Below are 23,200 nucleotides of genomic sequence, written 5' to 3' on the forward strand. Positions count from 1 at the left end.
CGTCCTGGCGGGTGTGCCGCCTCTGGTGTTGGTGGCGGAGGAGAGGCGGCGGGTTTTCCGCAGACTTTCCACCCTCGACAGGGGCTCGGCCGACTACGGGTCGGAGGCTGGGCGAGTGAAGACTGAGGAAAGGCTTGCCACCCTTGAATTGTGGCAGGCTAGATGGGATGCCGCGAGGCATGGACGCTGGACCCATCGCTTGATCCCCAATATCAGTGAATGGATCCAGTGGGGCCCTAAAATACTCAGCTTTCACCTGACTCAGTTCCTCTCCGGGCACGGGTGCTTCGCGGAGTACCTGTCGAGGATGGGTTTTAGGGACAGCGACCTTTGCCTGGCGTGCGGGCTGGAGCCTGACGACCCCGAGCACGCGCTCCTTGGATGTGCGCGCTTCGCTGTCGAGAAGGGCGCCGCCGAAAGGGCAATGGGCGTCGACATGCGGCTGGACAATGTTGTGGCCCTTCTTAGGGACGAGAGGACGAGGGCCTTCTTAGCAGGGTATGTTACGGACGTGGCCAAGTGCCGAGAAAACATAAACAGGGAGGACCGACGACGAGGCGGCCGCAGGGCTCGAAACCCTGGAGGTCGCAGGACAGCACCCCAGGCTGTAGGCTTACCGTGGCCCTAGTTAAGCGGTTTTGACACGTGATTCAGCCACCCACCGTGCAGGAATCCCGAAAGGGGACACCGCGGTGGGTGTGCTGCTTAAAGGCGGATGCCTGAGGAGGGGTTTAGTGGGTAAACCCGGTATTGCACCCTTAACCAGGGAGTCCAGGGAGTAATTGATCATAAATTTTTACTCTCCGGACATTCGTATCTTCCAAACGATGCAGATTTTGGTATCATAAAAATGGCATTACGAAAAAAGAATTTCCTGTGCACACCACAGGATTATTATGAAGTTATAAACCAATGTAGACAACATAATAAATTTATTTTACACGAAATGAAACGAGAGAATTTCGTTTCAACAAAAAATCTACAAAACGCAATTAAAAAACAGATAAGAGGAAACATTAATGGAGAAATGAGATTTTGCAAAACTGCACCGTATACTATTTTATATAAAACATCAATGGAGGACACAGAATTTAAGACTCTAAATTTATCACCTACATGTCGGGGAAGACCGCCAAAATTTGAAAAATATCGCCCTGGCGCCTTTGTATCACGATGCCAAGCCTATTACGAAAAATATAAGGATATGCAGCAGCTATTACCTTATACAGGGTGTTCCACAATTATTTTAACAGCCGAAAATGAGGGGTAGCTGAGGTCATTTGAAGTAACTTTTTCCTTTGCGAAAATGCAATCTGGGGCTTTGTTTACGAGTTATTAACGAAAAGCACTGGCCAATGAGAGGTGACGGTGCGAGAGAGAGGGTCCGCGAGAGAGTCCGCTGCACGAGGCTTTGACAGATGGTCGGGACGGACTCGAGCCGCGTTCAAAGTATTGAACAAATCACGAAGCGAGAACTTTCGGGATTTTTTTTACTACGTAACAGTGATATTTTTAAGAAAAACGCTGTTCACCTTTATTTTAGAACGTCTGAAGAATATTTACTAATTTTTCGGACCCGAAATAATAAATAATTTAACCGTGACGGCCGTTTTAATTTTCTAGTGTGCATGACACCTCGTGTGTAACATGTGAAATTTTTAAGCAAGGTGTACAGTGAAGATTAACAAAGTACGTAAATGATATTTTAATTTAAATAATTCCGTGTCCGAATACAGTTCGATAAATGATTCGCAAAGCTAATTTAATAAATAATAATCGTATTAAAGAACGTAAGGGATATGTTTGTTAGAGAAATATGAAGAATATTATCAATAAGAAACTCACCCATTTAGTTGTAAATCCACTTCATGCACGGAAATGTGTGCAGGAGGATAGTGCATTGACCTCGTACTATGTATGATGAACTGCACAGCTGATCTGTATCCGACGGCGACGAACAGAAGGATATCTCCAGGCAGGCAATTTCAACGTTTACTTTCACTGCATTATCACTAAACACTAATCACTTATGAATAATATTTATGGACCAACTTTCCTGGGTTAATATGTATGGCCCTGAAAAGAGCCGATTGTTTTATGCGACGCGTTTTCGGTTCATATCGTTAAGAACACATACCGCGTTGACGAGATAAACTGCGGAAGACTAGCACGATGGCTGACAATGTTCGCGTTCGATGGGAAACAGTTGAAATTCGCTCGTAGGAGAACGAAACACAATCGGCCATCGTGCCAGTCTTCTGCAGTTCATCTCGACAACGCGGTACATACGTGTCGTTAACAGTGAGAACTTCGAACGCATCGCATTAAAAAATCGGCTCTTTTCAGAGCTATACATATTAACCCAGGAAAGTTGGTCCATAAATATTATTGATAAGTGATCAGTGTTTAGTAATAATGCAGTGAAAGTAAACGTTGAAATTGCCTGCACGGAGACATCCTTCTGTTCGTCGTCGTCGGATACATGAAGTGGATTTTACAACTAAATGGGTGAGTTTCTTATTGATAATATTCTTCATATTTCTCTAATAAACATATCCCTTACGTCCTTTAACACGATTAAAATTTATTAAATTAGCTTTGCGAATCATTCGTTGAACTATGTTCGGACACGGAATTATTTAAATAAAATATCATTTACGTGCTTTGTTAATTTTCACTGTACACCTTGCTTAAAAATTTCACATGTTACACACGAGGTGTCATGTACACTAGAAAATTAAAACGGCCGTCACGGTTAAATTATTTATTATTTCGGGTCCGAAAAATTAGTAAATATTCTTCAGACGTTCTAAAATAAAGGTGAACAGCGTTTTTCTTAAAAATATCACTGTTACGTAGTAAAAAAAATCCCGAAAGTTCTCGCTTCGTGATTTGTTCAATACTTCGAACGCGGCTCGAGTCCGTCCCGACCATCTGTCAAAGCCTGGTGCTGCGGACTCTCTCGCGGACTCTCTCTCTCTCTCTCTCTCTCTCTCTCTCTCTCTCTCTCTCTCTCTCTCTCTCTCTCTCTCTCTCTCTCTCTCTCTCTCTCTCTCGTACCGTCACCTCTCATTGGCCAGTGTTTTTCGTTAATAACTCGTAAACAAAGCCGCGGATTGCATTTTCGCAAAGGAAAAAGTTACTTCAAATGACCTCAGCTACCCCTCATTTTCGGCTGTTAAAGTAATTGTGAAACACCCTGTATGAGAGGTATCGACGTCTCAGATATGATGCTTTACACATATTTGGACGAGAGAAGAACGTTGAAATTTTGGAAAAAAGTTATATTTTCCATTTTTTCACGAATGGTCTTGAATGCATGCATCTTATACCAAATCAATATTATATAGCAATCCTAGGTATTCGTAAACTTTCTGGAAAGAGGAAAAAGGTTTGTGTTGTTTGTAATAGGAAGGATGGTGGGCCTGTGCGAAGTTCACGTGCAATTTGTAATCATTGCAATAAAGGGTTACATGATGTATGCATCAGTAAGCATCATTGCTAAATAATTTACTTGTGTAAGTAAAAATAAAGAAATGTTACATATTTTTTATGGCCAGATAACTAACTATAAATATTTATAATAATACCTCAATTTTTTTAATCACGTTATACCATTTACACGATCCACTTGTTCTGTAGTAGATCTGCCTGACGCTTGTCGTGCATCATGGAATTGTCATCTTGTTCTCACGACCGATATTGGTTACCTTATTAAAAATTACTGAAAATGAAGTACTTACATTTTATACCACGTGACCCACATAAAATTTATAAAACGCTGATTAGTGAAAGTATTGTTTGTAAAAGAGAAACTTGTTTCTATGTTTTCTATCATTGTTTATATTGTTGTTATTCATACAATTTTCAATAAGTTTTGAAATACAATCGCCATTACGTTACTCTCTCATTCTTCCCCTATAAGCTGCATTTTGAATTTTTTAAATATTATTCTTAGTTTGGTTTTTATGGGCTTTTTCCTAAACCATAGTAAATTCGTCAAATTCGTCCGGTTACACTATCCGACACGATTTTTGGGTTTCTATAGCCACTATAAAATTCTTGTAGAGCTTCACTTCCTGGACAAGAATCCGAAAACCGAATTGCTCCATCACCCTCAGTTTTTTAAATAAACGAACTTTTGTAAAAACCCAAAATTTTCGACAAAAATGAGGTATTGCATGAAAAGTATAAACGTTAGAAAGTTCTAATTGGTGTTAAAAGATAGAGGAGAGTTTCCCGAATATAGTGGCATGCAATTTATTAATTGTTTTTGATCCTAAATAGCAATAAATTAATGTCAAAGTTTAAAAAAGTGTCGACGCGAGCAGTTTCTGCGCAATATTTTTGTATTTTTACGAAAAGTTTTTTGTTCAGCACGAAAACTCTACCCAGGATTGGATTCTGTAGACATTTCTGAAGAAGGAATGGCCCGGTAAAAGTGTCGGAACGATGTACATTTCGAGTGGATCGACAAAATGTTCGTCGGCAACATGTGCACGACGTTTTGCCGCCATGTCCTTCGCTGCTCGCTTCTCTCTGTCCGGCAGGGCCGAAGCTATGCGTAATCAACACCGATGGAGGGATCCAATGGGGCACCCACTTTTCGTAAATAATATTTGAATTTTTTTTAGTATTTCAATGTTCTGTTTTTTTTACATATTTCTGTGAATAATAATCACCAAACTGTGAAGAACCTTACGCGAAAAAAATCACACCAGAGTATTTGCAGTGGGTAACGAAAGTATTCGAATACTAGTATAATTTTGACTTCTACCATGTTTTTACACTGTACACTGTTGAAATTTTAGCCTCGAACAAAAATTAATCTATAGTTTACTTAGTAAGATATCTTCAGTTAAGATATCGGTTTACATTTCGCCGGCTCCGTCAGCGGGCAGCGACGGTGATGTAAACTGTATATATTAGATGCCGCGATACATCATCGCCGGTACCTTTTGATGTACATCGTGCCCTGACCGTCACGTATACAATGTAAAACGCGACAAATAAAACGTCTCTGATTGGTGGACACGACGAACCCAAAAAGGGTATAAAAGAAGCGTTTCTTCTTACCGGACTCTCAGTAGAGTTTGGTCGCTCGATCGGTTTCGCTCATATACCTTCTCTCAATAAAGGATTAAAATAAAGTCTTCTAAAGCAAAGAATTAGAATCATTTCCATTCCATAATCCCAATAGGTTATGGGCCCAGGCAACGTTTTTTTTAATTAACTTTGTTAAGTGTAAAAGGACTGTGCAAAGAGAACAATGGAAAGTGCGGGTATAAAACGAAACATTAAAGTATTCGATGGTGAACGTTACAGTGTCTGGAAATTCCGTGTACGTGCTGTGCTGGCAGAATTAAACATTATACACGTAATCGACGATGAACCACCACAGAATAAAACGGAGAAGTGGGATAAAGCAGACCGAACTGTTAAAGGCATAATTACAGAGTATCTGGCAGACTCGTTACTATGTTTCGTGAAACCAGAAATCAATGCGAGAGAAATCTTCAAGAATTTGGACAATTTGTACGAGCGAAAAAGTCTCGCCACTCAACTGGCTCTGCGGAAGAAATTACTGAGCTTGAAATTGCAAAGTGATACCCAATTGATGAGACACTTCACGACATTTGACGACCTAATCACTGAATTGAAAGCAGCTGGAGGAAAATTAGAAGAGATAGATGCAATTCCTCATTTATTACTAACACTTCCATCATCTTATGATGGAGTGATAACAGCTATTGAAACTTTAGCTGAAGACAACTTAAGTATTGCATTCGTAAAAAACAGACTATTGGATCATGAGGTGAAATTGTTAAATGAGAATGCCGATACGAGTGTAAAGATTCTCCAGGCAATTAAACAAAAAAAAAATAATGGAAGGAGATTCACAAATCAAGACCTTCCTATGAAAACAAAAAAATATGGAAATTTTAAAATACGCAATAAAACATCTACGAACATGAAGACAAAAGCAACACATGCGACAAAATGTTACCAATGTGGAAGAAAAGGACATACAAAGAAGGATTGTTACTACCACAAGAGAGCCATGGACTATAAAAATAGCGAAAACAGGAGAACATTACAAACAGTGCAGTATGTGCAGCAAAATACAAATGATGCAAATACAGATGGATTTGCATTCATGGCAGGACATGTGGAGTGCAGTAAAGATGGAAGAGAATGGATTCAATTTTTATTGGATTCAGGAGCGTCCGACCATATTATCAATAGGAAGGACTTGGCAACACGTTTCGAGGAGCTGAAGACACCTACTAGGATATCGGTGGCAAAATCTGGAGAGTACATCACGGCAACAAAAAGGGGCGCACTGAACGTAATCAGTGACACAGGAGTCGCAGGAGAATTGAAGGACGTCCTATATTCGCCGGAAGTACCATATAATTTGCTCTCTGTATCGAAGATGCAAAGTATGGGTAATACGATTGTATTTGATAAACAAGGTGTACAGATTCTTAAATCCGGTAAGGTAATCATCAGGGGTAAGTCCTCGAACAATCTTGTTACGATAGATTTTAAAATAATGCATGAACAAGTGAACTCAGTCCAAATGTACAGTATTATCAAAGGTGATTTTAAACTATGGCATGAGCGTTTAGGACATATTGGAAAAAGTAAATTCCTAGAGTTAAGAAATAAAGGAATGATTAGCGATGTAGAATTGGTAAATAAAATAATACCAAATAATAACTTATGCGAAGCTTGCATTAATGGGAAACAAGCACGATTGCCATTTAAAAAGGAAAAAGATAAAAATCATATAAAAAGACCTTTGTTAATAGTACATTCGGACGTGTGCGGTCCAATCACTCTTTCCACAATAAATAACAAAAATTATTTTGCGACATTCATAGATGAGTACACTCATTATTGTGTTACATATTTAATGGAACACAGATCAGAACTTTTTAATGTTTTTAAAGATTATGTTGCAAAATGTAAATCTCATTTTAATTTGAGGCTGGTTAATTTGTACTGTGATAACGGTAGAGAATATCTATCGAATGAGATGAAGAACTATTGTATAGATAAGGGTATAAGTTATCACTTGACTGTTCCACGAACCCCACAATTAAATGGTGTAGCAGAAAGAATGAACAGGACGATCACAGAAAAGGCCCGAGCGATGATAGCCGGTGCAAGTTTAGATAAGAGTTTTTGGGGTGACGCCGTTCTTACTGCTACATATTTAATAAATAAATCTCCAACGAGGGGATTAAAACAAAATAAAACACCGTTTGAATTATGGCATGGTAAAAAACCACAAATAGAGTATTTAAGAATATTTGGTTCTACAGTATATGTGCATGATAAAACTAGTAAATCGAAATTTGACGAAAAGTCATGGAAAGGAATACTAGTAGGCTATGAAACAAACGGGTATAGAGTGTGGGACGTGAAAAAGGAAAAGTATTTCGTTGTCAGAGATGCAATATTTGACGAAGTTAATTTCCTAAAGTCAAGGCCGGTAATGAATATTAAAGAGATTAGTTGTGAAAAATCTCAAAATAAAATTGAAATTTCTGACGTAATGTCAAATTCAATAAAGGAATTAAAGAAATCTGATAATGGGAAATCAGATGGTTCAAGTTCGGAAAATATCGAAAGTAAAACTGATGTTTCTGACGTAAAGTCAAAATCAGTGGGTGAATCTAGTAAGTCTGTTGAAGGGAAAACAGATAAACTAGAGAGTATAAATCCGAACAGAATCAATGAAAAATTCCATAATGGTAATATGGAAATGACAGTAGATAGATCTTCTTCTCATAAAAATACAAATACAGATAGTAAAAATAGCAATAAAAGAATGTTATCAGAACCAAGAAGGAGTGATAGGATTAAAAGGAAACCGCACATTTCATATAATGAGGAGGACATGCCGATTGATTATATGATGTGTGCACAATCGGTAGTTTGTGAAACTCCTGCATCATATCAGGAAATAAATAACAGAAATGATAGGGAACAATGGGAACGAGCTATTAGAGAAGAAATTAATTCCCTTATGCTAAATAAAACTTGGACATTAGTATCAAGGCCTAGCAATAGAAATATAGTAGATTGTAAATGAGTATTTACGATAAAAGATGATGAATTTGGAAATCCATTAAGATATAAAGCTCGGTTGGTTGCAAAAGGGTTTAGCCAAAGGTATTTAGTAGATTATAATGAAACCTTTGCTCCGGTTGCAAGGATTTCAAGTTTCAGATTTATAATTGCTTATGCTAATCAATATAATCTATTAATCCATCATATGAATGTAAAAACCGCGTTTTTGAACGGTATATTAAAAGAGGAAATTTATATGAGAGTACCTGAGGGAATTGAAAGCAAACAGAATCAAGTTTGTAAATTAAATAAAGCTTTATATGGATTGAAACAAGCTGCAAGATGTTGGTTTGAAGAATTCGAAAAGGCTCTTAAAGAAATAGATTTTCAGAATTCCCCAGTTGATCACTGTATTTATGTTTTAGATAAAGGAGATATTTCTAAAAATATCTATGTAGTTTTATATGTCGATGATTTGGTAATTACGACAGCAAATATCGTAACAATGAATAACTTCAAAGATTACTTAATGAACAGGTTTTCAATGCTGGACCTTGGTCAAATTAAATTGTTTCTTGGTATTAGAATTGAAAAGACTGGAGAAAATATAACTCTAGACCAAAGTACTTATATTAGAAAAGTATTAAAGAAATTTAATATGGATAATTGTAAACCCATAAATACTCCACTTGAAAGTAAGCTTAATTATGAAGCCCTGAATTCAGACGAACAATATGAGGCACCTTGTCGAAATGTTATTGGTTGTTTGATGTATATTATGATCTGTACGCGACCTGATCTATGTGTAGCTGTGAGCATTTTGAGCAGATACACAAATAAAAGGAATAAGGAATTATGGATATGTCTTAAAAGAGTTCTAAGATATTTGAAAGGCACGACAGACATCAAGCTAACGTACACAAGAGGTACATATGATAACATCTTGACAGGGTATGCTGATTCAGATTGGGGTGGAGACGATATGTGCGATAGAAAAAGCACAACAGGATATATATTTAAATTGTTTGAAAAATGTACAATTAGTTGGAATACGAAAAAGCAATCATCAGTCGCGGCTTCTTCAACTGAGGCTGAATACATGGCTTTGTTTGAAGCAGTTAAAGAAGCATTATGGTTAAAATCTTTAGCAATCAGTATCAAAGTAAATATGTCAGAATCCATAGTAATCTATGAAGACAATAATGGTTGTATTAGTATTGCAAACAATCCAACTGGTCACAAAAGATCAAAACATATCGATATGAAATATCACTTTACCAGAGAGCAGGTAGAGAATAAAGTGATAATATTAAAATATATTCCAACAGGTCACCAATTGGCAGATATGCTGACCAAGCCACTTCCAAGACAGAAGTTCATCCAAATGAGAGTTGGAATGGGCGTACAATAATATAATTTTTTTTGCTCAATTATTATAAGAAGTAAATGGTCTGGTCAGGTTTTTCTGGGTTTCCCTTGACCCTCAGCAACAAATGTTGGACCATATTGTATTTCCCCAGAAGAGAGAAGGTATATCATATCTAGTTAATAAATATAAGAATATTAGACATACATATTTTTTTGTTACATATAAATCAAGTATTTCTTTCTTGTTTAATTTTTGAGGGGGCGTGTTGAAATTTTAGCCTCGAACAAAAATTAATCTATAGTTTACTTAGTAAGATATCTTCAGTTAAGATATCGGTTTACATTTCGCCGGCTCCGTCAGCGGGCAGCGACGGTGATGTAAACTGTATATATTAGATGCCGCGATACATCATCGCCGGTACCTTTTGATATACATCGTGCCCTGACTGTTTGAGGGTCCCAAACGCGTAAAACGCGACAAATAAAACGTCTCTGATTGGTGGACACGACGAACCCAAAAAGGGTATAAAAGAAGCGTTTCTTCTTACCGGACTCTCAGTAGAGTTTGGTCGCTCGATCGGTTTCGCTCATATACCTTCTCTCAATAAAGGATTAAAATAAAGTCTTCTAAAGCAAAGAATTAGAATCATTTCCATTCCATAATCCCAATATACTTCTTACAAAAGCGTACATATACAGCCGAATTGCTCCTTCAGAAGAAAACAAGAGTTTACGGAACAATTAGAGCAAATAGAGGACTTCCGAAGAATTTAAGAAACGTTACATTGAAGCAACATGAAACGAAATTTGCAAGAAAGAGGCAAGTCCTTTTACACGTCTAATAGGCTACGAAGAACCAAACCGTCAGAACCATTTCGACAATGCATTCGGCAGAAATGGTCAACGTTCCACATTGGTCAGGGATGACAACAAAACCGAAATCACAGATTAGTACCTATTATAACAAATGGAAAGAAAAAATATCCTCACTGGAGATGCAGAGTATGCTCTGCAAATAAAAAATCGGGTTATACCCGATATATTTGCGAATTTTGTAATGTGCCATTACATAAACTACAATGTTTTGAACGATACCACACAAAAAAACAATATTAGAATACATTCCATGTTTGAGTCGTTTTAGTTATTCTTAGTCATCTCTAATGTCCTTAATTTCCCGATTTTGTTGCCTATACTTTTTGAAAAACGATTAAAAAATAATTATTATAAACTTTTAATTTTATGTTTTGTATAATATGTGAAATCGTTAAACGAAATTGTTGCCGTGGAATATAAATTGCTCACATGACTAGTTTTCGGACTTTTTTGAGTTCAAATAGTGAATTTCAGTCCGTGCTACTTCCGAAAAATGCGCGGTGGACAGCGCAGTTTGGCTTTCCCAAGCGCTGTGGAAACCGAACAGTTCTCTGTGGCGCGTGCGGTTGGCTAAGTGTTAAGAAAGTAGATACCCTAGTTAGAGGGGCGCTGTATGTAAGTGGTTGGCGCTCCCACACGACGTATCCAACGCATACATCCATGCGAATACTAGAGACGGTGGACTCTCCATTCCATCGATGAGATGGTTGATACGTCTCAAAAGGAAGGAAATGCTCGAGGCTATGTCCAGCCAGACCTCAGATCCTCGCTCCTTCCTGGCACAAGAGATCCAGAAAACTGATCGAAGGCTGAAGTATGGTCGTAAGGCGATGCATAACGCCGGTAAAATCAGAAAGTGGTGGGTAAGGTTGTTCCATGAGTCTGTGAATGGGAAAGGCCTCAGTGACGCAAGTAAGGTACCACAGCAAAATAGATGGATAACGGATGGTACTAGATTTCTTACGGGCAAGGACTACGTTAAATGCGTAAAGTTGCGCGTAAATGCCTTACCCACTAAGTCAAGATCCAGTCGAGGAAGAGTGTGCGACAGAATGTGGAGGGCTGGATGCAATGAGGTGGAGACACTTAACTATGTGCTGCAGAAATGTCATAGGACGCATGGAGCCAGAGTAACCAGGCATAACGCCATTGCATCCTATATTTTACGAGCCCTGCAAAAGAAGTTCGACAAGGACGAGGAAGAACCGCATATACAAACCGCGGAAGGCCTTAGAAAGCCTGACTTGGTGGCGGCTAATGATACTACCGTGCTGGTAGTGAATGCGCAGGTCATTAATGAGAAAACCAACCTTAAACTTGCCCATAAAAGGAAGAAATCGTGCTACCGGGACTCAGTACGCGAAGCTCTGTCTAGGAAATATCCTAGGGCAGAGGCAATAAAGTTCACAGCTGCCACGATTTCCTGGAGGGGAGTGTGGAGTGTGGAGTGTGGATTCAACTAGAGATCTGGTGCAGCTTGGTGTCCTGGGGAAAGAAGAGATGAAGGTGCTTGCCACAAGGGCCCCCATAGGAAGACTGAATGCCTATCGGACGTTTAACCGGACTACCGACGTTCGAAGAGAAACGGGAATAACGAGAAGAGGAATTGCTTGAGGAAGAGATTGAAGGACTTGTCCTTTTCAGGTGCTGTCTGCCCTGACCATCTTCAGGCATAATGCAAAGGAGGAGTTTTAGTGGGTATGCCCAAATATGGCGAGAGAGTCCCACACTACCAGCTACCGACGCATAGCTGGTGTGCGTAACGCATTAAACCTACTTTAAAAAAAAAAATTGCCGACACCTCGTGAGAGGGAGAGAGATGGAACAAAACTCGAGTCGAGCGAAACTATGTTGTATACTATGTATGTAAGGCAGTGGTCAACATCGGAGACAGGCAATGTACAACATTGTAATGATAGAATAGAAACGATGACTTAACTTTTTTATTTCTAATTTTTTATACATGAAAATTTTTTTAATATATTGGTCACATTTTCACAATTGAAATGATACCAAACACGACATGCTTTAGACCATTCTTATTCATTATACGTAATAAGTAACTTATTTTATTTGCGAAGAAAGAATTACAAAAACCGATTTTTAACATATGAAATATTAAAGGTAAGGTCAATGAAGGTATGTACATACGTTTTTCGAAAGAAAATATCACCAAAGTTACGCTATTCGAGCCTACGTTAGACACCGGGAATAGGAAGCTTTACACGGATGGGAGACAGAAGTCTCTAGTGATTTTACGTGCGGCACCTGCCCAAAGGCTTATCCACACGGCCCCCATGGGCGCGGAATTGAGATACGCTCAATAAGCGCGCTCCCACATGCCAAGCCATGCAGGAGCTACCAGTTACTACGAGGACGCGGACTCTCGTCAGCAGACAACTGGTGGTGCCGAGCCCTTTCTATACTCTACCGGCTCAGCAGGTCGGTTCCCGAGCTGAATACCGCAGCTCACCCGGCAAGCCGTATCCTACCCGCCTTTCTGCCTGTGTTCAGCGCCCTGCGCCAACGGATGGGAGACAGTAGGAAACGAAGACGGCCGAGAATGAAGAGTTCTATGTTTGAAATTTGCTGGGACGAGAGAAGCGACATCATTTTGAGGACGAGCCTACGCGTGGAGGGTGTTATGGAACTATTTTCTGAACATTTTCCTTCAACCCTGGAATTTTAAGATGTCGAACATCGAAAAAGAACACGACATTTAGCGTTCTCGAAAATTTTATTCTTAAAAATTTAATTAATCTTAATAACCCTTCAATGGAACCAAATATGGGAGCTGATTGGTCAGACATGATGAGCAGTATCACAGGGGAACAATGCACTATGGCTAATTTCTAACAATTTCGCACAATTTCTAACAGAGTGTGAGGAAGAAGAGAGGAGGGATGTGTGTGAGGACGATAACGCTGAAGAAGTGGAAAATGAGCCAGAAAGTCACAACACATTATATGCGGCCCTTGAGGTATTAAAAAAATACGGTGAAAGAGGGCCAGTTTTTATACATAACAACATATGACGGAGGCACTCAGGTCATACTATTTAAGTAAGAAAAATTAAATAAGTATGTACATACTCTACTCAAACGTTCTACTCATACAATGATAAAAATTTGCAGCCAATCTGAATATGAATTATTTACAAATTAATTTTTTTACATTATTTGTTACAGCATCAGTAAAGTCAACAACTTCGCCTAAACTATCCAAATTGTCCAAACTATATCGGGTTTGATCTCATTTTAATCAGAAAACTATCAGCAATATGTTAAAAAAAATCAGTGTTGAAATGTTAAAATTTAAAAGAGTTATGTTATTGCATTATGAGTTGTCTTCTGCGAATTCGAGTCAAAGGAGCCGCGGTGCACGCGTGCCACAGCACACGTGTCCACGAGCACCATCAGACTTTAGTATAGCGAGAAAATGGATAAATTACAGGGCCGCAAGAAAATCAATAAATTACAGGGGCGTAGCAATATTTCGGCGCCGGGATTGGCATACTCAAGTCATGCCGAGAAGAGAGACATTACTGTATTCCTCGTGCCAATGACTTGGCCTCGCTTGGCACGATTTCCTTTGATCTTTTAACGACGTCGGATGAAAAACGAATCAGCATAACGTTCGGTTTTTCAAGTGGAACTGTACCTTTCTCAAATATATTTATCTTTGCCTACTCTCCTGCCCGATCGGCCTATGTCGACGCAGTGGAAACGCGTATTTTACAAGGATCGGCTCGTTCGATTGGCAGAGCCACGCGGCTTAGGCCGCGCAGCAAGGCCAAGCCAGTGCCAACGATTCTTTTCGGATTGGAACAATATCGAAACAAAAATGTTAATAATGGAGTTTCTTGTATTATTGCAAGAAAAAATAGAAGTGTCTGCTATGGCAGACAGAGATAGTAATTGTTGGTTAGGCAAATTTAAGAAAAAGCACAGTATTGTTTTTCGAAAAATATGCAATGTAAGTGCAAGCGATGAATGGAAAGAAGAATTTCAAAGCTTATTAAAAGATTATGAACCACACACACGTAATATGTTTAACGCAGACGAGACACATCTCCCTGACAAAACAATGGCCTTTAAAAATGAAAAATGTCGCGGGGGCAAGCTCGGCAAAGGAAGGATGACAATTTTACTAACAGTCAACATGTCAGGCACTGAAAAACTAAAGCCTCTGCTTCTAAAAAGCAGAGCAATCCAAAAAGCCGCAATGTTTTGCGGGTTGTAAGTCATTACCGATTGATTACACTAGGGAGTGTAATAAAAAGGAGTGGATGACGGCTAAATTATTTTCAAAATGGTTGATTCAGATTGATCAGAGAATGAAAAGAGAAAAACGTAAACTTCTTTTATTCATGGATAATTGTAATAGTGCAATTTTTACCGGCAAACACACTACTTCAAATTTACAACCCTTAGATCAAGGAGTTATTAAAAATTTGTAAACTCTGTACAGGAAGGAGGTCGTAAAAATTATCATAACAGACATAGATGATCCATCCTACAAGCAATGAGAATGATAGACAAATCATTCGTACTCCTACAAGCAATAACTTGAAAGCCGAATGAAAATGAAGATATTTTGAGAAAAATGTATTCTCTGCATTAGTCTCAATAGAAAATGCCATTGATCAGCAATCTATAAAGACAGCAGCACAGACTGAAATTACACCTTTCACACAGAATTTAATTTCTTTTCTTTGAGTCTTTGTTTACGAAGATATTAATCTTTATAGTAAAACCTCTTTATCTCGAATTTTCGTTCATCAAACCTCTCTTACTCGAAACTTCTATAACTCGAAGGTTTTAACGTTTCCCTTGAAGTTCGAGTTATCGAGGTTCGACTGTACTAGTAAAAGTTATCAAACATACTGAGAAGGAATTACCTGTGTGATAACGTGGAACCTTCTAATTAATTTTAAATCAACTCCTGTGATTTTAGCCGACGTCTCAGCGTTGAAAAAATATCTACGGGCCATGTTGCCATCGTTCGTTGACCCCCAACCCTGCTTCACATAATCCCTTGCTTCCAAAATTTTTCTATTCTTTCGTCTCATTGTTTCTTGATTAAATCTGCAGTATTTGCAGTTCACTTTCTAAAAGGTAATGAAACTAGAAGCAATCGGCCCTCGCGGAGTTTCATCCATAGTGCGCGGAATCATTGTAACGTCGAGGCACTTAAAGAGTAATAATTTAGACGGCGAGAAAGCGGGGGAAATAATTTTTATATGATTATGTAGAGGAATGCGTACCGAAAATATCAAGTATCTTCTATCAAGTATAAATAATCGTGAAAATCTTCTATGTTTTTACTAGTACTACTTTTTTAATCTATTCTATACAGTAATCATTAATTTAAGGTATGATTTATCATCGCTGTAGAATGTTTTTTATTGAAAAATAAAAGTAGAATAAAAATGTTAAATGAAATTATCAAGATTCATAGAAGAAGAAAGGCAATTTCATTGGAGAAATTTCATTAACATTTTATTGTCGAGACATATAGACATTTAGAAATTAGAATCCGTTTACTAAAAACGAAACCTGAAAGTTGACATTTTGGCCAAACGGTACGATTGTGTAACTACACCAACTCCGTATGTAAACAGTGTGTAATGTGGCCTGTAAGACACCACATCTAGTAACATCGATGTTGGAAGCAGAAAATATTGTATATTAGATTTGAAATGTATTTTCATGAATATCTCGGAAACCAAAGGTGTCCGGTGGTAACATATATAGGAAAAAGTTATTCAAAATGATAACCTTGACAACAAATATATCAAAATCACTATTAAAGACCGTATTTCGAATAATTACCGCACTGGTTAATATAAAAGTTAAAGACGGTAGATTATTGAAAGCTGTGAAAATTGGTAATATCCAAAGTAATTTGATGGTTTATGGAAATAGAATAGAAATTAAAATATCAAAGGTATTTTATGTAAAAGAAATGGACCGAAATTTAATTAGCTTTGCTAAAGATACAGATAAAAATAGTCATTTCACTAGGGGATATTTCTAAGAACTACAGGCTAAATAAACTAATCAATGTTGAGATGAGTTTGAATCTGAAAGACGTGATATTTGCATACCAAATAAAATGCACAATTTATAATACAATTTTCAAAAACAAAAGAATTAGAGCAAATGGTTTTTTATCATTAATTAATGCATATAGACTTAAATGATCCTCACAATTCCACTGGGTGTACAATGGCTATAAATACTTTTCATTCTCTATTGATGACTATAGTGAAGCTGCTAGAGTATTGTATATGTATAAACAAATCAATAGGTTGAGATGTGATAATGGTAAAGAGTATCTAAACAAAGATATTTATAGGTTAGCTAGAGAAAATAGTATTCTTATAGAGCCTTACCCACCTTATGTACACCAATTAAGTAGTACAACTGATAGATACAATAGATCAATGATAGAGACAAATACATGTTTGCTATCTGATGCTAAAGTAAATCATAGGCTTTGGCCTGAAGTAATTAAAATTGTAGCATATTTAAAGAATAGAACAATGGCAAATACTTTGAAAAATAAAACTCCTCATGTAATCTTAGCTACACAGGAACTAAATATAAGTAATTTACGTTTATATGGGAGTATGACAATGTCAGATATAGAATTTTGATTAACAATACAATTTTTACAACAAGACAATTGATGATATGAAAAGCGATCATATTTCAAATGACATTAATAACATAATTTCTAACAGAGAGGTTGCATATAACCAAAGTAATAGAGAAGAACATGAATTGAAAAAATCAGAACAAATGAAAAAAAAGCTGTCAAGTATAGTGAGAATTCTGTTTATTCAAGTTGTATTTATATAAATTTTGTAAATGCAGATAATCCATTAAGTTTTGAACACGCATTAAAAAGTAATGAGTCTGAATTATAGTAACAAGCAATAGATAGGAAAATGAGATGTTTAAAGAAACATAAAACTTGGAAGTTACTTCAAACACTTAGAGATAAGAAAGTTTACAAATAAATTTGGTAATACTGAAGTGTTACAAAATTTATATTCACTGGTAGCTAGGATGCAAACCTTACTACTATCATTGTCATATTGTTTCCAAAATGGCTTATTATGCAAATGGATATAGAAACAGCGTTTTTGAATGGAACTATTAAGTCGGAAGATCTTGTAAACCAACCAATGGATTATGAAGGTGATACGGATAGAGTTTGTAAATTACAAAAGGCCTTGTGTGGTTTGCAAGAAAGCCCAAAAATGTGGTATGAGTGTTTTGATAGTAGAAACATAAGAAATTTAGGTTTCAAGAAAAGTGAAAGTGACTATTGTTTGTACATGATATACGATCAATATTGGTACAATTTACTTGATAATATTTGTGGATGAGTTACTGATTTGTGAAAAAAATGAGAAGAAACTTGAGAGTATTAAAAGTAAAATGTCAAACAAATTTGCAGTGGAAGATTTAGGAGAAGTAAAAACATATATAGGTATAACTATTGAATATGATTATAATAAATAAAAACTGAATTTAAACCAAAAGAATTATATTGAGTCATTAGCTAGAAAATATAATATTGAGCATGCAAAATTTTATGGTACTCCGATAGAATTGGAAAGTGGCACCACAGTACGGTCAATATGTAATGATATTAAATTTAGAAACTTGGTCGGCGGTTTATTGTACATTAATACAGGAACTAGACACAATGTTAGTTACAGTGTCAACTACTTAAGTAGATTTCAAAGCTGCTATAATGAAACTCGCTATAAATATGCACTGAGAATTCTAAAATATTTATAAGCAATTAAAGATTTCAAACTAGTTCATAAAAGAAATGTAAATGTTGAAATAATTGATTGCTTTGTTAATACTGACAGTGTTGAGAATGGATTAGATAGGGAATCGATAACAGAATATGTTATTAGAATATATGTAAATGTAGTTTATTGGAAATAAAAAAAACAGGATAGTGTGACAAAGTTGTCAACAGTTGCTGAATATGTTGTTTTATTAGAATTTGTTAGAAAATTAAAAGTAATAACAAGTTTAGTGAAAGATTTTAAAGTTATCATTGAAAGAACTATAAATGTTTGTACGAATACCATTCATGAGCTGTTACTATTACAAATTTTTTGCAATGTTTAGAAACTTCATAAAAAGGTCTAAGTATTTAGAAGTTCATTATCACTTCGTATGAATGCTATGAGAAAGGAATAATTGATATTGTAAAAGTCGATATGGAAAATAATATTGCAAACATTGTGGCAAAATCTCTAGGGAAAAACAAATTTGAAAATTTCAGGATGATATTAAAATTATTATAGGTATGCAGAATAAATTTAAGGACATGTGATGAATTATAAATTTATTTAGGGGATGCACTACGGTTGGAAGAATAGAAGCAAAATAGCAGAGAGTTATATTATAAGGTTGTTGACAATGTAGCTTGTGGGATTGTAGTAATTGAAATGTACCTTATAAATAAATTTAGTTTTCTTAACATATAAGAAAATTTCACACTCATTTAAATTAACAGAAATGACATTTTTTGATATAATATTTCAAATAAAATGTTATTTTATTTCATAATTATTTTCATTGTCGTATTCGAAATAAAAAATAACGAAATAATTCATTATTTGAAATCGCTATTATTTCAAATGGATAGAAATAAATTGTTTCAAATAGTTATTTCTTATTTTCGTTTCAAATAAAATTTGGTTAGATCTGATTACGAATTTCATTACAGTCCTCCGCGCTAGAGTGGCTGCTTTTACACAGTACACAATAGTAGATATTGGGAAATTATTTCTAATATTATCAAGTAGCCGTACAGACGCATTTCCGTTATACATATTCCCAATACAAAGATCATCTGTATACTCTTCTTTCACATCACCGTATCGTAGTCACTTGTTTGATAGAAACTGGCCATTTCTAATTCGAAATTGAAATCCCGAAAACGAGACCAATTGAATTATTAGTATCTTAATAGTAAACAGTGACTTGTATGAGTATTCAAAGTACACGTATACTCGTATGATTTTTAAATACATTTACTCTGGATCCAGTTGTATCATGTACATAATCTGGTATTTTTAAAATTTTTTTAGGTAGACGCGTACGGAAGATTACTTTCATTTTTTAAAACAAAATCACATATTTTTTGTTGCACCAACCGATGCAGCTCGTTATTTCCAAATAACGACTAAGCCATTTATTGCGACAGATCATTAATTTAGAAGATATTTTAAGTTTAGTATTAAACGTTAGTGAGTACAAACTAACGTTTGTTTACAAACATCTATTAGAACACGATATCTTAGCTGCGATATCTATTAACTATTTCTTAATATACATATACATTTATGTCATCTAACAAAAAAATGTTTCGTATCGGTTTGTTATCGGCTACACGATAAAATATTGAATTTAAACAAATTATTTTCTCAATAAAAAATCTAGGTCACCTTGATTTTCTTTGATGACATTGCATGTTCTTTATTTCATATTATTACATGGGTAGATGTCCCAATTTTCGTGCCTGTCGCAATTTTGATGCCTAAAAAGGTATAGAAAAATAAGAGTTTCATGTATAAATTGATGGTCTATATTTTTTATTATGTTTACCTATCAACATGTAAGATTCAAGGAGAGGTATCAATTATAATAAAACTTTTCTTTTTCTATACATATTTAATCCGGGAGCACGTAAATTGGGACAAGCGCGGAAACTGGGACATCTACATGTCAAACATCACGTAAAAAATTTATATATAACTTCTTTTACAAATAAAATCTTGTTAAAATGCAGACCTTAACCCATGCTAAGAAAAATTAAAGCATCTTGCCATATACGCCAAGATCTCGCAGTCGGCTATATACGCTTACTATGAGATATCTCGTTGGCAATGAATAGGTTAAAGTATTTTATAGTTTCCGAAGAAACTATTATTATATATAATATAATTTATGCTTTCTGGTTAATGAATTTATTCAACGTATTAAGTGAATCATAAATCACCAAAATACTTTTATAGTTTCAATAATTACGAAACAAAGACTCTGAAATAGAATATTTAAAATTATTTGAAAATACGCATAATCCCAAACATGATCAAAATCAAAATCATTATCAAATAAAATATCTCCTAACTAAGTAGTTTTCATTACAAACATTTCAATACATATTTTCTCATAAGGAAATCTTGAGCTGCACTCAATAGAGTTACAAAAGATGTATTATCCCATTTAAAGAAAAGCAATTATTTATACAACCTGAACACATCTACTCGCAAAAAACTAATCATCTCAGATTATGCGCCCCTTCAAAACGATTCCAAAATCATCTTTAATTTGAAAAATATTATTGTAACATCAATAATTTTGCACAAATAAGAAGAACAATTTCATGGATTACAAGAAATTTATAATTTGAAATAATTTGCTAATAGTACAACGCAATAAAGGTAATCATAGATATATCTGTCACTTGAAAGTGTAGTACAGTATATAACTTAAATTGCACTTCACACTGTTATTACTATCGATTAACTCGGATGATTTATGATCCAAGTCGTAAAAATTATTGAAGCATAATATTCAAACGAATGCATATCTAATTGAATATTCCCACTATCATTGTACAAGAGATGGTTAAATGAAATGTTCGTACGTACGTGCTCGTATATCTCTATAATTTTTTCCAATGTACGTCGACGATGCAATTAGTAGCACTGTATCCAACGGACTGAACTAAACCAGCATCACTTTTCTTTTGCGCGCCAACTCAGATAAGAATCGATAAACTGATGAGTCAGGATGAATTACAGATTTAAAATTTCCGTGTATTGTAAGAAAACGACACTGATGTAAGCGAGGAATAAATAAACGAGAATGATACGAGTTGTTTCAGGTTAAGTCGAATATCGTTCAACTCGTTTTCTTCATTCACATACAAGATGCATCAACGGGCAGCATAACAGAACTTTATCCTCCGAGTTCTTGATTCGTCAAGGATGACGAAATATACTGAGGTTTCTTCCGTAGATGTCGCACCTAGTATTATTCGATAAAACTAGTTACTGTGTCATAAAAGGTATTTCAAAAATCGACTTTCCTGCAGAGGTCAAAAATAACAGTTATTTTAAAAACTTGATCTAAAAAGGTCATTGACGAAAAATTGATCTTTATTTACAGGAACGACAGTCATTGAATTTTAAAGAAATTTTTCAAAAAATGTGATTAATAAAAAATATCAATTTCTGTGTTCTAGTCATAAATAAACATTATGAATAATTACATTTTTTTTAATACGAATAATCATTATAGATGATTGTAATTGTTTTTGGTGAAGTTCACCACGTATTAGTTCCTCACGAATTTTGATGCAATTTAAATATGTTATAAACGATGATATTCTGAATAACTTTTTCCTTTAAGAAATCGGCGGTCAGCCTTAGTTTACGAGATATATGCACGAAACTGTTACCACTACTACGTTGAATTCCGCTTGTACATATGTGCATGACGCGACTGCGGGTGAGTGAGCCACCAGTTGCACATTTAATGTTTCTGCATATATATTATAAGTCGCGGTGATCGATGGATAATAAAGGTAGAGACATACAATTGTCATCTTACGTGGAATCACGTAAAATCATGTGACATTTGAAGAGCGTAAGCTGCGTATTTTCACGTGATTTTACGTGTCGTGACATAAGTATCTTTTTCTACCTATATTTTCTACCCTATACACATTACTCCTGAAATTGTATTTCACGTGACGTTATACACATATCCAAACTATTCCACGCACCAAATTCTTATAACATTGAAATCTAAATTATGGAAACCCAACAGAAAATGGAATTACTTATTGAACATGTGAACAATCATCAAGTTTTATTTGACATAAAATCAACGTATTAAATGAACCGAAGAATGCGGCAGAAGGCTTGAGAAGAAATTGGACAAAAATTTAAAATATCTCGTAAGTATGTACATACATACTTCGAAGAAAAAGTATCTCGTATTTTTAAATACGAGAAAATATGCATATTATGCATATTAAATTGATTTTATTATTAATTGATTTAATATATGCATATTAAATTTTAAAAATATGCATTCTGATAGCATTTTCTACGCTGATTCGAATTTGCAAATTATTTTGCCAATTAATATTTTCGCTAATGAAAACTTTTTTTGTAAAAAAAAATCGGATTGCAGAATTCGTATCTAATTCTCTTTAACATTATGTACAAAAAGTGCAGTAAAAATTTGAACTAAGAAATTTTATTATTATTTAAGTTATTTCAGTTTTAGTGATAATTATTGGCACTACGATCGTCTACGTACCTGTCAGAGTTGGACAAATTTCTGTTCGTATATAGGTTACGAAATAAAGACTGACGAATAAAATTTTATTCGACACTATTGAATATTCAATCGAATAAGATTTTATTCGAATGACTTATTCAGATAAAGAATTGTGAGAGTAATTTATTCGAATCAGTAGATAGAATCATTTAAAATGAATAATGAATAATCGTTATTCCTTCATTAGTATGTTTCTCCTGATATTTCTTTAGCTTATTACAATTTATTACAGTACCTTTTCTTTGGTTTAGTTATTGTCATGATGAAAAATTTCTAAATTATGGAAATTACAGAAGTACACTTTATTCACTGAGAGATGATTTCGAACTAAATTTATACGTAGCTTGCTTCATAAACTTACTAAAGGTAGACTAATGTTTACACACATCACGTACATAGGTCAAAATCGAATAATAAAGTCGACAAAATATTTTTATATCGAACGACGTACAGTGGGCCACAAAAGTATTCGCGTAC

The 23,200-nt window shown here is 35.5% G+C and overlaps 1 protein-coding gene across 9 annotated transcripts in view; it reads right to left on the bottom strand.

Moving 5' to 3' along the window:
* The window catches only part of LOC117218918 (cytochrome P450 6a2), a 110,658-nt gene extending 89,346 nt beyond the window's left edge, over positions 1 to 21,312 (bottom strand). For 8 of the 9 annotated variants that reach the window (XM_076527562.1, XM_076527567.1, XM_076527563.1 and 5 more), the window contains exon 1: positions 21,022 to 21,311. The gene's annotated coding sequence lies outside the window, so the exon portion shown is untranslated. Of the gene's footprint in view, positions 1 to 21,021 lie in introns of all 9 variants that reach the window. The other variant, XM_076527564.1, reaches the window with a different exon arrangement.
* Between the last annotated feature and the right edge of the window lie 1,888 nt (positions 21,313 to 23,200).

This window comes from Megalopta genalis, unplaced genomic scaffold (assembly GCF_051020955.1).
Source record: "Megalopta genalis isolate 19385.01 unplaced genomic scaffold, iyMegGena1_principal scaffold0026, whole genome shotgun sequence".
Classification (NCBI taxonomy): Eukaryota; Metazoa; Arthropoda; class Insecta; order Hymenoptera; family Halictidae; genus Megalopta; species Megalopta genalis.